The 15,706-nt window shown below is 34.2% G+C and overlaps 1 protein-coding gene and 1 pseudogene across 4 annotated transcripts in view; one reads left to right on the top strand and one right to left on the bottom strand.

Annotated features, from left to right (window-relative positions):
* Positions 1–15,706, bottom strand: part of RGS7 (regulator of G protein signaling 7) — a 742,720-nt gene that overhangs the window by 559,364 nt on the left and 167,650 nt on the right. The gene's annotated exons all lie outside the window — the stretch shown is intronic.
* LOC130457592 (nucleolar GTP-binding protein 2-like) overlaps positions 1–15,706 on the top strand; it is a 70,311-nt pseudogene that overhangs the window by 52,602 nt on the left and 2,003 nt on the right.

The raw sequence follows: 15,706 nt of genomic DNA, 5'->3' as shown, positions 1-15,706 counted from the left end.
TGACCGAAACTGCATTTTTATAAATATGTCACTTCAATAAAGGTGATTTATGATCTCATGTTTTTGTCTGCTCCATGTTTCTTAGTGCTGGACTTTGCAATTCTAAACCTTACTAAGACTATGTTAATATAGCCTGCTGCAGAGATACACGCTTCACACCCTTAAGTATATATAATGCGAAGCAAAACATATAAATAGCACATAAGTGATAAAGACAATGCCTGCTATAAAGCACAGATGATAACAAACATTTCTATGTGGTGGAAAAAGGCTTAAAATTAATCTTAATCTTAAAATATTATAGTAGCCCATTACATTCTCAAGAATCATTGAGCATTCCCAAGAGCTATTATTTATGAGGGTTATATTTATTAATATTTATCATAATAGAATTCAGAATTAATAAAATTTTAATGTATTAAGTCATTGTTAAATTATTGATCTACTATTAAATTAAATATTGTGATTAAATTATTAGTTAACATAAAATAAGTATATTGCATGCTAACAAGTATAATATAATTTTCTTAAAAACTCCATTTTCCAAAAACAGAAAGATATAGTGAAAAGAGAGGTATTTGATGTATTTTTGCAAATATCTTCAATGTCTGGCTTAATAGAAAATAACTAGATCCTCATATTTGCTTCTGTATTCAATCTGTTATGCTGTATTATTTTGGTTGCATTGTATTAATAAAACCCAGCCTCATACAATTAGAAAATAGAGGCATATTTAAATAGGTAGATAATATCTTAGTATTACTATGAAAACATTTTGACCTTGTAAATCCCCTGAAAATGTCTTGGGGACTGCAAGGGGTCTGTGGACCACCTTGGGAATTGTTGTATTATAGTATCCTCCTTTATAAGAACCATGAGATAAGAGCATGATACACTATAGTCAGATGGGTAAATTGTAAAGTAGACAAAATATATTTGATACCCAATTCCCATCTGGATACTAAGCAGCTATGTGAAGAGGATAAAGTATTAGACCTGTAGTCAGGAAGACCCAAGTGTAAATTCAACCTTAGAAATTAGCTGTGTGGCCTCAGGCAAATTATTTAACCTGTCTGCCTCAGTTTCTTCATATGTAAAATGGACTATTGAGAGGATAAAATGAGATGATATTTATAAAGTTTTTTTTTTTACAAAACTCAAAACCATTTTTTAAAATGCTAGCTACTATTATTACTTTAAAAATTTCCAGCCACTGACAATTAAACTTCAAATTTCTACCCACCTCAAGCAATGTCTATGATGGAGGTCTTTTATTCACATTAGCCACTTAGCACATTTTACAATAAAACATTCTAGAGTCTATTATCCTTTGCATTTAGACCCTCCCAGATGATTGCTTATTTTGTTCATTTTCTAATTGTCTCAGCTTCATTGCCTTTTTATTTATTCTCTGGAAGGAAGGGGAAAATGGGGTCAGTTAGAAAGTTTTGAAATCTAACTGATTTTGTTAGAATTACTTAATTTTTCTCAGATCTTTGGAAGTAATCTATTTACTAGGCCACCTGGCATCCCCTGAATAAAAAAGAAATATACTTTTTCTATTATGAGTGGAAGAAAAAAACTTTCAGAAAGACAAGAAGCTAACAGCACCTCTGAGATGATATGTTTCTTGAAAAATAAAGTTTCCACTCATTCCTTAAAGGTCTTTTCTTCTCTGTAAATACATAAATATAGGATTTGAATGTTACATTTGTATTTGCCATCTACACACTCAAAGAAACTCCGGATGCAAGGAAGCTTTGAAGCCTCTCTGTCTGGGGAGATACTCGTTTACAATCTTGAAGGCAGCAAAGAACTTTTCTCCCTTTTCAAGTTTCATTATATAAGCTGAAGAAAAATCACTTAGTGTTCCTCATCACTTGCTTTCCAGAATTCTTGAAAGACTAGTTGGAGATCTCTTTTAAAATGTTATACTTGTAAAAAGTCACTGAGCAAGGCATAACATTTCTTTTAGTGTCTAATTAATAATTCTCTGAGAAAAGACTCTCATCCCAAAAGAAAACAATAACAAATAACCTTTAAAACACAGTTATCATTGTTAATCAGTACACCTGTTGCTGTATAGATAGTTTTACTCACCACACTGGTTAAAAATGCCTGTTCTAGGGAAGTGAGTCATCTCTGACCTTACTCTACCCAAGCAAGACCAGTTAGACCTCCCCTTCAGATTCTGGGGTACTCTTGAGGTGTCAAGGTTTCTTTCCTTAATATCATCACTTTAAGCCCACATCTGTCTTCTCCCCACTCTTAGACACAAGTGACTAACACTTCAATTCCATTTAATAATTAACATCACTTTTTTACCAAAAAAGTGATATGACAAGAACAGAAAAATGAACATTTTTCTCTACCGCTACTCCCAAAGGCACACTCTTTTCTATATCATCTCATCTTTGGGAGGAGTAATCTCAGACCAATTGCAGTTTCTACATAGAATTGACCCCAGCAAGTTCATGGCATTTGTACTAACTGGATCCATTGGGCTGGATTCAAAAGCCTGCTACATTCTTCTCAGGCATTGAAGCAAAGCTGCCTGAAAAAAAAAAAAAAAACTTGACTTGGCCTCAAAAACCAGACCTTCCTTCAGTGGTTCGCTCTCTTGACTTTTCCAGATTCACAAGTTCATGGCCTCCAGATTAAGTTTCTTCACATTAAACAAAAGAAGAAACACCAACACCAAAAATCAAGGCCTCGTGTTAGTTTCTGATAAAAAAAAAAGCTATGGCCTCTCTACGGAGCTGTCATTCTTATCTTACAAGAACATAATTAGGTAGGAATTAATCAAAATCAAGAAAAAAGTCAAAGCAAGAGAGAAGAATACAAGCCCAACTAATGCCTTTTAAAGAGGCCCCAAGTTCCAGTTCTATAAAAGAAGCCAGATATGCTGATCTTTACTACCTGGTTAGCAGATCAGAACTAGTGACATGTGCATGCTCCATATCTCTCAAAGACCCTTCCATGACAACATTGTGATGACTCTACAGAAGCCTCGCCTATGAAGTTAATTTGCATTAGCAGTCTGGTAGGCTCATAAAAACTGGGCTCTAGCATTACAGTTATATAAAGCTACACAAACATATAATATCTCTTTTAGGTATACATTGCTGATTTCCCAAGAAAATTTTCCTGTAACAAAACAAAGGATTAAAATGTCCACCACCAAAATCATAACTTTTTGTAGTTATTCATCTCTATGTGATAGTTTCACTGTCCAATAAGGTAATATTTATCCTGCTGTCTGTAGAACACATCCCTATTTTCTGGATCTGATCAATCTATTTAGCTGTTTTAGAAGTTATATACTATGATAGGTAGATAGAGAGATAGAAAGAGAGAGAGAGAGAGAGAGAGAGAGAGAGAGAGAGAGAGAGAGAGAGAGAGAGAGAGAGAGATGGAGAGATAGATAGGTAGATAGAGAGATAGAGAGATGGAGAGATAGATAGGTAGATAGGTAGGTAGGTAGATAGATAGATAGATAGATAGATAGATAGATAGATAGATAAATGGAGAGATAAATGGATATATATATACACATATGTAGATGGATGGATGATAGATGATAGATAAATGGATAGATAGATAAATATTTAGAGAGAGAGAGAGAGAGAGACTCTCTTATTTTACTTCCTCAGGGTATCTGATATACATGTATGTCTTGCATTACTCCAAGAGTATAACTACATACATAAGTAAGCCTTACATTAACACATAAATACATATATTCAAACAAACATACAAATACACACAATTCAATATGTATGTGTACATATAATTCCAAAACAATTCAACAGTTTATAAAACTCTGTGTCATCTATGTATGTGTAAATAGCTTTACAAACTTTGAACACATCCATAATCAAATCATACACAAATAATAGGACAAATATTTTTAACCATAATGGAAAATAAAATTGTCACACAATAACAAACAGCTATAATGGTGATCTATAAAAGCTATCAATTTTTAGGGTAGCAGTTTTAAATCTTTTTTGTGGGAAAGAAAATTTTTCTCAAGGAATTTTTAATTAGGTACTAAAAGAGTGCCTTATTGAGTGGCTTTTTACAAGTATAACTTTCTTCCTTTTTAAAGATCTCAAGCTAGTCTTTCAAAAATTCTGGAAAGGAACTCATGATGAATGCCAAGTAATTTTTCTTCAGGTTATATAACAAAACTTGTAAAGGGAAAAACTTTATTTTTTTTTCTGCCTTCTATCTCTCCAGGCACACCTAAAATCTCTCAATGTTTGTCTGCCTGCCTATCTGTGTCTGTCTGTCTCTCTCCCTCTGCCTATTTTTCTCCTCCTTCCTTCCCTCTCCTCTGTCTGTGATATATGCACACATAAAAACATGTGTATGTATATGTTTTTCAGTTATGCATGACTCTTCATCATTTTGTGGACCATATTATGAATTTTTCTTATCAAAGTTATTGGAATGGTTTTCCCTTTCCTTCTTCTCCAGGCAAAAAGGGGTTAAGTGATTTCCCCAGGGTCATGTTGTTAGTAAATGTATGAGGTCTAATTTAAACTCAGATTTTCCTGACTCCAGGCCCAGGACTCTATCCTTTGAGTTACCTATTGCCTTTATATATTTACATATATGTGTGTATATATAAGTAAAATTGTGTCTTTATACATATAGATAATATATCTCCCAAAGCAAATATGTGTATATAATGTACAATATATAGAATATGTCTATGTATATGCATATATGTGTATATATACATAGTATCTATTTAAATGCACAGCTAAACACATGCATGTATGTATACAATCAATACTTTACTGCCATGTTGGTGAGCCTATGGTATGTGTCCCAGAGAGGGCTGCCCTCACCCCTCTCCACTTGTTCCTGAAGACATTTCTCATATGACCCATCCCTCTGCCCAGCAACCCAATGGGAGTGCTTCCTCCCTCCCCTATCTCGGGTAAGGGAGCAGCTCACATGTGGTGTGGGGACAGTTTGGTCACTTGGTCTCTAAAAGGTTCACCATCACAGTTTCAGAGTATATGTGATCTCCTCCCATCAACAATGGCAATCACAGAGAATCCATCATTCCTGCTTTCTCATACTATTCATCTCTTATTAATTTCTTCATAGTGAAGTCTACTGGACATATTGAGGGTCTTTTCTGAAATATTTTAATATTACATGGGTATCATAGAATATATAAAATAATTAGTAGTAGTTATAAGAATCTCTACCATCCTTAAAACCCTTTTAAGGTTTGCAAAGAATTTTAGAGATTAAAAAAAATATTTCATTTTATTTTCACAACAATCCTTAAAAAGAATTGATATTATTATCCCTCATTTTACAGATAAAGAAACTGAGACAAGTAGCAATTAACTGATCTGCCCATAATCACAGCTAGTGTCTAAGACAGTACTTGAACATGTACTAGAACCTGACTCTACTTTCAGTATTTGATACACTGAACCACCTCGATGTTGTAAGAGATCCCTGTCATGCAGTACAGCCTCCAATAAGGTAATAGACAAAAGGAAATCCACAAGAAAATCTCAATGGTCCTTGCCACATGGGAGACAGTTCTCTCCATGCAGTATATCATAGTTCCAATGATATTTTAAATATCTGAGAGCTTTCAAATTCTGTAATTAGAGTTTTCTAATTGAGATTTGTCCACCTTTCTATGTCATTACATACAGTGAATATAACACCAGGTCTGGAGTCAGGAAGACTCATCTTCCTGAGTTCAACTCTGAACTCAAATAGCAAAAGCTCTGTAACCATAGGCAAGTCACATGACCTCATATTTGCCTCAGCTGTTTATCTATAAAATGAGCTAGAGAAGGAAATGGCAAACCAGTCTAGTAGCTTTGTCAAAAAAAATACCAATTGAAGTCACAAATAGTTGAATATGACTGAAATGGCTAAAAACAAAATAATTCATCAAACTTTTTAAAAAAACAATCAATTTTACTTAACTTTAGTTAAAATGTGTGTGTGTGTGTGTGTGTGTGTGTGTGTGTGTGTGTGTGTGTGTGTAGATCAAAACCATACTTTTAGGAAGGAGAAAGGATTTGTTAGCAAGTCAAACTGTTCTTTTCCTTGTTTATATTCCATATAGCAGCTGGCATAGGACCTCATATGTGGTAGAAACAAAAACTCCATGAACATTTATTTATTAATTAGTTGATCAAGAAGTCATTTTAACATTGATAAGTTTTGGAATTAATGCTAAAAAACATCAAAAGATTACTTACATCCTAATATTTAATTTTCAGATAATCAGTTATTACACACCTGGAAGATTCAATATTTTAGGAAACAAATTGTTCTAATATAAATCTTAGCTAAAAATGGTAATGTAAACCCATGTCCTGACAGAGTTAGATTTCCTGAATTTAAAGAACTAAATTTTCCCGAAGTCAATAGAATTTCTTCTACTTCCAAGGGACCTAAACTGTAAAGTTTGTCCTACTTTAAACACTCCACTATAAAAACTTTTAAATTTATTAAATAGGTGGCATTCAGTTGCCAAAAACAATTCAATACAGGATTTCTTTAAAATATTGTGTCACCTTGAACCACTTAAAATGTCAGACATTTCACTGAAAGACATCAAACCGATTTACACATTAATTTTTTATGAACACATCTACTTTGAGTTATACTGGGTATGTATATTTCTTTGAAAGGAGAAAGATCTTTTCAATGATAAGAAACACAGGTATTAGCTCCTTTGCCTTCTTGAGAGTAAAAAGGAGATAAATAACATTTGCCTTCATGTTTTGTCATGTATGTGGGCCATAGATTCATAGAATAGAACATATGGAATTCCATCTTAACCTGCTATCTTGACCAACCATTCAATTAATTAAGCATTGATTAAGAAGTCTTCACATAGTAATTGTTCAGTTGTTTCAGTTGTATCCAACTCTTTGCAACTCCACTTGGGGTTTTCCTGGCAAAGATACTGGAGTGGTTTGATCTATAGCTCATTTTACAAATGAGGAACTGAGGCAAACAAGGTTAAGTGACTTGCTTAGGGTCATAAAACTAATAAGTGTATAAGGCCAGATTTGAATCCAGAAAAATGAATCTTTCTGACTCCAGGCCCAGCACTCCATTCATTGCACCACTTACCTGCCCATAATTTACCTATACTAACTATTTGGGACCAGAAGTAAAAAAGTACCTGCCTTCAAGTACAGTCCAACATGTGAATGCTCTGTTAAAACTCCCAAAGTTATCTGGAAGACTTCTTATAACAGGTCATCCAATACCTCCTATCTTGAGAAATATAGGACAATTTCCCCTAATACTAATCCAAAAATCAGCTTCCTTATAACATCTACCTTTTGATCATAATTTTTTTCATTTTGGGGAAATATAACTTGCCTACTGTTTTTCCTTCAGATATTCAAAGATAGTGATTCCTCCAATCTTTTTCTCTCTCTAATTCAAACATTCCTAATTTCTCCAATCAATATCAGGATATATTTTACACTATATTTTACACACATCACAGGTTGTCAATGTCCTTTCTTTCCTCCCCTTTAGGCTATCCTAGCAGCCTATGAGAAAGTAAAATCTCATTTCAAAGCCCAGCAAAGGCTCTTACCCTGGGTAAAAAGTTGCCCCAAAATGGGGACACTTGTTTCCTTACAAATTAAGTGATTAAGAATAAAAAGCTAGCTAGACATGCAAATAGGAACACATTTAACAAGGCAAGTTGAAGGGCCGCAATGTAGAATACAATATTGGATCAAATGAATTCCCATATATAAGACACTACAAGATTTAAAGCATTATATAAATTCTAATTGTTGTTTATTATTCTAACACTGCAAATAGCTCAATTCTTTTCTTATTCCTATAATATATCAATCTGCCAACTAGAAAAATAGCAACTAAAAAGAGTGAACAACCAATTTATGTAGACCATCTCCCAGATGAAAGTCAGAAATGTTTATTTCTATCTAGACTGAGCTTTGTTCTCTAACATTATGGGACCTTGAACAAACAATTTAATCTCTCTGTGCCTAATTTTACACCATATGTATATTGGAGATAGTAATCCCTTCCTTATTCTTCCTTTCCTCTCCTTATCTCAAAGCTGTTATGAGCCTCATCATCTGATAATATTTATTAAGTACCTACTACATGTAGAATAGCACTGTTTGGAATACTGGGGATTGAAACAAGCATATAGCATTGTCTCTGCCTGGAAAGAATTCATTTCGGAGACATAAAAAGAAATAGCAACAACAAAAAGCAAGTGCCTGATGATTGATATTTGTAATATCAATGGCATGAGTTCAAAGGAAGGAGTAATTACTCTGAGTTTGGGTGGTTGGGAAAGAATTCATGGAGAAGTGGGACTTGAGTTAGTCCTCAAAGGAAGAAGAGAACCTAGACAAGGTTTAAAAAGTGGGAAGGACATTGTGAAAAGCAAGAGGATTATAAATGAAGGTACAGAGAATAGAAAGGGGAATGGAAGATCCAGGAGATGGACACATTTGGTTATAGCAGAGAGTATATTGAAGGGTTGTGGCGGGTGATCAATAGATCAATAGGCATTTCTCACACACAAACTATATGTCCCCAGACACTCTGGTAGATGACAAGAATACAAAGACAAAAATGAAATATTTTATGCCCTCAAAGAATTTGAATTGATCTATATGGATATGTTTGTTTAAGATAACAACAAAAAACATAAAGCATTTTTGGAGGAATATATCAGCAACTAAGGAGTTCAAGAAAGGTTTCTTCTTATAAAAGAGAGCATTTGAACTGAATTTTGCAACAAATTTTGGATTCTAAGAGATAAAAGTAAAGAAAGGGTCCATTTCACACACAAAAGACAATCAATACAAAAGCATAGACAGAAGAAAATGGAGTCATTTGTAGAACAATTTGATGAAATAGGTTGGTAGCCAAGTGAGGGTCTTGAATGCCATACAATGAGTTTAAATTTGCTGCTGTTGTTGGCACTAGGAAGCCAGGTAAAAACAGATTTGAAAGTGCTTTTGAAAAAGTAAAAAAAAAACTGCATAAATTCAAGTTGGTAGTATTACCATTGTCAAGGGGGATGGAGAAGATGAAAGGAAAGGTTAATTCAGGTAAGAAATATATTCAGGTATTGCTGCATTCTCTTCTCCCTCTTTCAGAAGAATTAATGGCAGTGGAGTCTGCCAATTTAAAGCAGAAATGTTTAAAAACAAAAGAATCCAATTTACACAGCCCACTTTAATAGTCAGCTAGTTTTATCAACAAAAGAAAAGAGACTATTGTCTCAACCTTCTGTTGTTTTTTTCTTTCCTTCCCCTACTGGAATAGAATGAGGATATTAAAAGAAATGTTAATGGGGCAAACCCTGGAGTTTTCACTAATGTCTTAAATAGGCTTTTATAGAATAGCAATTATGTGAAATATAAAATATACAGTATAGCTAAAAGAATATCAACAATAAAATACTCCATTTGTGGGCTCTCAGCGAACCTAATATTGAACATCCATGTTTTTGCTTCTACTACAAGATTTAATGAGTTCTAAAAAGCTATTTAGCTATATTACAGTCTAGGCCTGTAATGTTATTGCCTTAGAGATCTCTCCTTGAGGAATCTACTTATAACCATTTGGAAACAGCCAGAGAGAACTGGTCACTGAAAGAAAAAAATCACTTTTCTGTGGTCACAGAGCTAGAAAGAGGCAGTCATGAAAGTCAAATCTATTTACTTCACATGTTGCTTAAGGACAGCTCAGTAAATGTTATAGACTACTTACTAATAGTAAATAATACAAGACTATATAAATTAATGAAGGTGGCTCAGAGACTGCTAATAGAGGTCTAGATATTCCAGCCATCATGGTCAGTCCCCTATCCGCTCACTAAATAGTATTTTCTCCATGGTTGAAAGTGCTGGTTGTATAGATAGATAGATAGATAGACAGATAGATAGATATAGATATAAATCTATACACATGTATGTGTGCATGCATATGTATACATAGACCTCCACACACATAAACATGCATGTATATGCAGGCATTGTGTAAATACATATTCCTTTGAAAGTGTATACCTATGTGCAGGTAAATGCATACCTCCTTCATGCTCATATATATAGACAGGAGTGAATGATTATGTATGTTACATACACATATATATATATACATATAAAATAAACATTTTTAAGTGCTAATTGCATTTTAGGCACTGAGCTAAGCTAAGCACGGGCAGATAGAAAAACAGTAAAAGAATAGTTTCTGCCCTTGAGAAGCTCGAATTTATAATTTTAATCAAAAATTTTTATGTAATTAATTTAGAATATTTTCCCATGGTTACATGATTCACGTTCATTCCCTCACCTCTTCCACCCCCTCCCTTAACCAACAAGCAATTCCACTGGGTTTTACATGTGTCATTGATCCAGACCTATTTCCATATTATTGGTATTTGCATTAGGGTGATTGCTTAGAGTCTATATCCCCAATCATATCCCATTGAATCATGTAATCAAACAGTTGTTTTTCTTCTGTGTTTCTACACCCACAGTTCTTTCTCTGGGTGTGGATAGTTCCCTCATAATTCCCTCAGAATTTTCCTGGATTATTGCATTGCTGCCATTACATTCATTATTTTTCATTACATTCAATTGTACCACAGTATATCGGTCTCTGTGTAAAATATTCTCCTGGTTCTGCTCCTTTCACTCTGCATCAATTCCTGTAGGTCGTTCCAGTTTGCATGGAATTCCTCCAGTGCTTTATTCCTTTCAGCACAATAGTATTCCATCACCAACAGATACCACAATTTGTTCAGCCATTTCCCAATTGAAGGGCATCCCTCATTTTCTAATTTTTTGCCACCATAAAGAGCTAGGCTATAAAAAATTTTGTACAAGTCTTTTTCCTTATTATCTCTTTAGGGTATACAACCAGCAATGGTATGGGGATGGATCAAAAGGCAGGCAGTCTTTTAAAGCCCTTTGAGCAGAGTTCCAAATTACCATCCAGAATGATTGGATCATAAATTTATAATTTTTTAATTTCCATATTGCTTATTTTTAAGTGAATAATTATAGAACCCCCCCAAACACAAACACAAATAAACATGTGAAAGTGTTTTGTTTTGATCTGGAATCCTACTCCAACAATTCCTTCTCTGAAAGTGGATAGTATTCTTTGTAATAAGTCACACAGAATAGTCCTGGATCATTACATTGCTAATAATAGTCAAGTCTATCACAGCTGATCATTCTACAATATTGCTGTTACTATGTATAATATTTTCCTGGTTCTGTTTATTTCACTCTGCATCAGTTCACGGAGGTCTTTCCTGCTTTTTCTGAAGTCATCCTGTTCATCATTCCTTAAAGCACCATAGTATTTCATCACCATCATATGTCACAATTTGTTCCACCATTCCCTAGTTGATGCACATCCCTTCAATTTCCAATTCTTTGCTACCATAAAAGGAGCAACTACAAATGGTTTTGTACAAATAGGTCCTTTCTCCTTTTTTTTTTCATTTAAAAAGTAATAGGGTGTAAAATACATAAGTATATACAGAATATATACAAAAAGAATACAAAATAATTTGGGAAGGGAAACTTTATAGAAAACAGAGATTCCAAGTGACAAAGGTGAGAAAAAAATTGAAGAGGAAGGGCAGCTAGTGAAGAGGTGGAAGTTTGAAAATTGTATATTTTGAACAAGTAGGTAACTATGGTGGGTCCACAGTGTATACAGAAGGAACCTAGATGACAAAAGAGTAGGAGACAGAAGGGGATATGTAGTGAGATATTTAAATGCCAAAAAGGAGTTTAAATTTTATTTTAGAGACAGAGAATCATGGGAGCCTTTCTCTTTGCCAAAGTTAACCCCTTCTCTTGTATCCTTCATTTTATCCCCCATTGGGTGGAGTAGAAGGCTGAAGTAAAGGAGTTGTGACATGAAGAAGAGGTGAAAAGAGGGAATGTACCAGGAAAGGTCTTGATTGCTTTCATAAAGCAGAAGGAAATAGTTTTTTAGTTGATAGTAGTAGAGAAATGCTGTGTATACATTGAAAAGATATGTTTATTCCAAAAATATAATAAAGTGATTTTTCTATACATTTAGGTTTTATACTCTCCATGCCAATGGACTTTAGGGCTAGTGTAGAAAATATCCATGTATGTGTGAAATGAAGTTTAGGGAATTAACTTTAAACATTTCCCCCATTTAATCCATTAAGAAGAATTGTTGCCAATGTAATTAGAAATAACCAATCAAGCCAACCTGATATGATCTGCCTAGTATACAACCCATGAGATGTATATAGAGTTGAGTTCTGCTTCCCTGGCCATGATTAAAGCTGCCTATGGAAGGGCTCAGTACTGAACTACTTATGCCACTATATATTAAGAGCCTTTCCGTCTTAAAACAAAGACACAACTTTTGGTCTGGTCTTTTCTTCCTCTCTAGAACACATGGTGGGAAATTCTTCTATGGGATTTCCCATGAAGGGAAGTAAGAGACACTCCCCACTTCCCAACACCTATGGTGACTACCCGTACCACAGAATTAGAGATTGTCTAGATCAGTGGTTCTCAACCTTTCTAATTCTGTGACCCCGCAATACAGTTCCTCATGTTGCAGTGACCCCAAACCAAAAAATTATTTTGGTGGCTCCTTCAAAACTGTAATTTTGCTACAGTTATGATTCGGAATGTAAATACCTGATATACATTATGTATTTTCATTGCTACAAATTGAGAGGTTGAGAACCGCTGGTCTAGATGAACATAGGTTGGAATCTCACAACCATTGCTGCCACTTTTTTTGCTTCATGTTTATTTCCCAGGGGCATGTGACAAAACAATTGAAGTAGTCACCTCCATCCTGGGAAGCAATCTTATGCACTCAAAAATTAGGGCACTCCTGGGTCTCCCAGGAAGTGGGAATTGCAAGAGATTCTCCCTGATCTCATTGGCTTGATTTGCTAAAAGACATGGACTATAGACTCTGAAGGAGTTATTTGGATAATGTAGAGTCTAGGTAAAAGTGAAATGTCAATTTAGTTGTTCTGCAAATAAATGCTAGATTATTATATCGTGGTTTAAAGTCTTTTGTCAGTGCATACAGTTGGGTGTTTTGTGCATTAAGCATTTCTTTTGAGGAGAGAAAATGAATAGCCATCCTATTACTGATCTATACTGTACACTGAGTATATTTCTAGTATTTGGGGAAGAGATCCTACGCATGGGCCAAAACTTTAAGCTTTAAGTAATTTCCCCAGGGTAGGAGTATGAAGAGCCAGGGAATATGAGAAAGAACCTGACTCCTTTTCTTAAGAGACCAGGCTCTCACAGATCCCACTAAACACAGCCTACCTTAGCCCAGAGACAGAGTATCAGTATCTCATTATCCATTGGCCCACCAGGTCAATCTGTTGATATGCTAACAAACAGCAAATCCAACAGTTTTCTGTGGAAATTTTCTGCTGGTCTTTGTAAAGTGTCAATACAATAGAGAAAAGGGGAGACATGAGAGGATGAGATATTTTATTTAAAAAAAAAAGGAGATTCAGGTCCTGAATGAGCAAAAGAAGTTTATATTGAAATCCAACAGCTCTGGCTGACTGGTCACATTCTGTTTGGAGTCCTAGAATATTAGAATTGAAAAGGACTATTGATATCATCTAAACTAGTTCCATTATTTCCTGGAGAGACTGAGGTATAAATAGATGAAAAATAGGCCATAGAACACAGAACTAACTGCTGGTATATCCAGCAATAAAGTCCAAGTCTTTTGACTACCATTTCACTTCTCCTTCAACTGTATTTCAAATCCCCAAGTTGTTGCTGGTAGATTCTGTCTGGATCTCAAATAACATCATATTTCTGGAGGAGAATAGGGATAGTTGAACAGTGTTTATAATAGTTTCCTAGCACTTGGCATAGTACTTAAACATTTTCACTTTATTATTAAGAAAATACAGATATACTATTTTAGGTTTGGGTCTAAATTCTCATTAGTAGAACCTTGTTAATAGCACCTTATGGCAAAGTAATTATCAGAACAAATGCAGAGAATTCCTATTATGTTTCCAGGGAGATAGAGAACAAGTGATCATTTCACATTAAAAATGCTTAGGAGGGTGAAGAATGAAGGAGGGCAACTCTGAAATAGGCTTCTGCTCCCTAGAACTGAGAAATGATTGAAAAACAAAAGTGAAAAGGTGGAAATTTTTCCTTATATTTCTCTTGATCTGATCCTTCTGCAAAAGAGATTTAAGAGAGCCAATCTATCTCTTCAAAAGTGAGGCCTCCTCCCCAATGAAAATTGTTTTCCTTCAGTCCATCCAGAAGGAGAGAGGTAAAAGAGCTACTCTGTGTTCCTCCTTCTCCCCTACCTTGTTTTTAGGCTGTCAGATGGAAGCACTATCATCTTGTCTTTGTATTTCCCTACTCAATGAAAGTTGTTTATAATTCTCAAGTTCATATAACAAAAGAATCTATCTGATATCTCTCCCAAGCATCTAAGTCCACTGGATGTGATAACTTCTTTCAAAATACTATCCTTTCTCTCTTCCTACAATAAGAAGAGATAAATGCTCTCCTAATACTTTAGACTTTCCCTTTTTAGTTTTTATGATAGATCATCATTTAGAATCATTCCATTCAATAGTTAAAAATGAAAGGAACCTTAGAGATCATTTCATCCAACCACTTCATTTTACAGATGAGGAACATGAGAACCAAAGAACTCCAATTAAATAATTTGAAAAAATCAGAATATTCTTTGGAGATTCTATGGAGTCATTTTTTTTCTATCAACATTAAAACAATATAAACTATAGTGGGAAGACTTTAGGAAGAAGATAACAATCATAAAAACTAAAAGATGTTAAACACCTTGTCCAGTAATGTAATATCAATAACTCCTTCTGGAATGTGTGCATGATAGAATAATAGAATGGAAGATTTGTAAAGGTCCTTAAAGTTCATCAAGTTTAATATCCTAATTTTATGGATAAGAAAACTCAGGCTATTCAAGAGGACATGACGTGCTTATTGACAGCTTTGGTGTCATGTTGGTTTATGTGTATCTCTGTGAAGATTCAAGAAAGAACTATATAACCTCTTTGGGACCTAGACACATTGGGTCAAAAGATGGCATAATCCTTGCAATATAAATAAAAAAGAGATGATTCATTTTCATCTACTTACCTTTTCTTTTTAAGGTTGATATGACTTTTTATTCTTCCATTATTCCCTTAGAGTCAATCAATTAGCATTTAAATTTTATTATGTCCCAGACATTCTGCTACATTCCATTCCATGCACTAATTATACTAATCTTCTATAGTATATGTCATGTATAATATATGATGTAATTTATTTATTGCTATATATTTATTAAGCACCTACTATTTGCTAAGCAGTAAGTTAAGCTTCTAAAATGTATGTGTATGTCTAAATGTATACAAATTATATACACACAAATGTTACATAATATATAGTTGTATTTAATTTTCTCCAGAACCATTAAGTAGTCTATTTACTTGAAATCTCCTTCAAGAAAAAAATTTTGTGTGAAAAACACAGAGTAAGCAACCCATTCAACAAACAATAATTTATTATTGTAAATAATTAAACTCTGTTCCACTAAAGTTACAATTGCATATTTGTGCCTCTGGTATTCTTTAAATCCTCCAGAGAACATA

Source organism: Monodelphis domestica, chromosome 2, assembly GCF_027887165.1.
Source record: "Monodelphis domestica isolate mMonDom1 chromosome 2, mMonDom1.pri, whole genome shotgun sequence".
NCBI lineage: Eukaryota > Metazoa > Chordata > Mammalia > Didelphimorphia > Didelphidae > Monodelphis > Monodelphis domestica.
This window is presented reverse-complemented; position numbering and strand designations above follow the sequence as displayed.